Source organism: Procambarus clarkii, chromosome 42 (assembly GCF_040958095.1).
Source record: "Procambarus clarkii isolate CNS0578487 chromosome 42, FALCON_Pclarkii_2.0, whole genome shotgun sequence".
Classification (NCBI taxonomy): Eukaryota; Metazoa; Arthropoda; class Malacostraca; order Decapoda; family Cambaridae; genus Procambarus; species Procambarus clarkii.
In genome coordinates this window covers 37,957,628-37,960,324 of record NC_091191.1, presented here as the reverse complement: position 1 = coordinate 37,960,324, position 2,697 = coordinate 37,957,628, and positions in this window count along the sequence as shown.

The following is a 2,697-nucleotide window of genomic DNA, read 5'->3' as shown; positions in this document are numbered from 1 at the left end:
CCCCCCCCTGCACCCGAGCTTTTTAAAATAGTAAATGCCACTATTTTTGCAAAATTATTACGAGATCTATTATTCTAATAAGAGTTTGATAAAATACAAACCCTGGGGCCATAGAACGGCTATTTAATCCCCTTGAACGGACCTGTGCATGGGCCACTGAGGCATCGAAAAAAAACAGACCGGCTTGGGAAAAAAGCAAAATTGCCGGTCTATGGCCCAGCTGATGGCTGTGCATGAATGGCTAATGGCTGTTAGTTATGGAGCTAGGTTAGACTATGTATGTTTAAATCTCTGATTTAAACAGAGCCAGTGTTCAGTCAAATAACTGAATTTATCAAATCTTATCCTTGTATAATATACAAGCTGATGTGAGATCCCTGTCTACAGGTGGACTGGAACTATTATCCAGTAGGCAGTCTACTGTATTTTATCAAACCGTTATTAGTATAATAGATCTCGTAATAATTTTGCAAAAATAATGGCATTTACTATTTTTAAAAGATTATTAGCAAATTTACACAAATGGTGCATTCGGAAGACAAAACCAATTTTTCACTTTTGACAATTGAGCACCTGCTACATCCAGATTCTAGGGAGGAAAGGAAGGACGATCTTACTGGATCCCATAGCCTCTCCGAGGCACAAACCAGGCTTTTACATAACCCCCCCCCCCTGCACCCGAGCTTTTTAAAATAGTAAATGCCATTATTTTTGCAAAATTATTACGAGATCTATTATACTAATAACGGTAAATAAATAATAAATAGTAAATAAATCAAAATCAGTTACATTATTTTATCTTATTCATAGCATAAATGTTCTCGAAGATTACTAAAAAGAAATTGAATTAGACTACAGCAAATTGGCAAACTTTACCTTGTATCTGTTTCCACCGAGTTTGTTTTTTACCATTTTCCCCCTCCCCTGTCCTTCTTCCTCCCCCACCATCTCCCATTCACCTGTCCCTTTGTCCTCCCCAGCATTCCCCTGTCCCCACCATCCCCAACTCCCCAGTCCCCTCGTCCTCCCCACCATTACCCTCTCCTCTGTCCCCTCGTCTTCCCCACCATACCCCCCTCTCGTCCTCCCCACCATTCCAAACTACCTCATCCGATGCATTCTATAATGGTCTGATGCTTCCATCAGAAAATTGGGAACATCAAATGATCTGATATTCCCATCACTGAAAAATAAGAACAGCTAAAAAAATGAAATGAAAAAAATAAAAAAATAAACTATACTCATGAAATGAACAGTATGGTAAACAACACAGCTCAATTTCAATGCAATGTCACACAAAATTATTAAATCGAAATGAAAATAAATTGAAATCTATGAAAATTCAAATTATCAATACAATCGGAAATATTGAAATAATATCGCAACATAATATAGTGTGGGTTGCTCTTACGTGCAACAGACGGTGCTGTTTTTCAAAAAAGGCATGGTTTTACCTGTCACAAGTGTGGCATCTATACTTATACTCACGAAATGAACGGTATGGTAAACAACATAGCTCAATTGCAATGCAATGTCACAATAACATTTAATAACAATAATAACAATAACATTTAAATATACTTTAAGATATAATCTAGAAGAAAATAAGAACATTGAAACGGTTCATGAACTCGATTTCAATAAAGGACACTATGGGGAACTTTGAAAAACAGTATGAGTATAATTAGACAGACTTGTTGCTAGGCAGAGGAGTAAATAATGAGATATATGGCAAATTTTGCAAAATATACGGCACACAAACATTCATACCCAAACAAAGCAAAATGCTAGGTAAGAACAAAGCAGTTGGCCCGTAGGGGAAAGGAGATACCCACAAGACTGAAATACAAGTCATTAACAAGCACACAAGTACTACACTACACAACAACCGCACTACTACCAGAACTGGACGAATCACTACCAAAACAACACATTGCACATCACTACCAAAACAACACAACACAACACAAGCATTGGCAAAGAATTATAGACCAGTTGCACTAACATCCCACATAATAAAATTATTTGAGAGTGATCAGGAGTCAGATTACTAGTTTTATAGAGACCAATGACCTCCACAATCCAGGCCAACAAGGATTTAGAGCAGTTTCTATGATCGAGCCACTGAGATCTATAAAGAATTCTGATCAAGAAAGAGATCTAGGGGTGGTTTTAGATAGAAAACTATAACCTGAGGATCATATTAAGAACATTCTGCGAGGGGCCTATGCTACACTTTTTAACTTTAGAATTGCTTTTAAATACATAGGTCAAAAAGTTTTAAAAGTTTTAAAAGTTTTTTAAACCTCTCGTGTATCATGAGTGTGTTAAAGCATCAGATGGTGCATTCAGATGATGAATATTACCTAGTTCCTTCATCTGGGAAGAATGAACACATATTGGTGCATTCGGATGATAAAAACTAACTACTGTAGTTTAATTGATCAACAGACTGTATATCATATGCAGACTGTATGTGGATCTGCGGGCCACTCCAAACAACAGCCTGGTGGACCAAGCTCCACCAGGGCTAAAGCACAAAGTGATATAGATGTGATAGAGAAACTAGGTCAAATGGAGGAGTAGGTCTGTATATTAAACAGCACCTGACGTGCACAGAGCTACTAAACTATAGAGATATATGACCGAACCTAACCTATCTTTATAGGTTAGGTTAGGTAGCTGAAAATGTTAGGT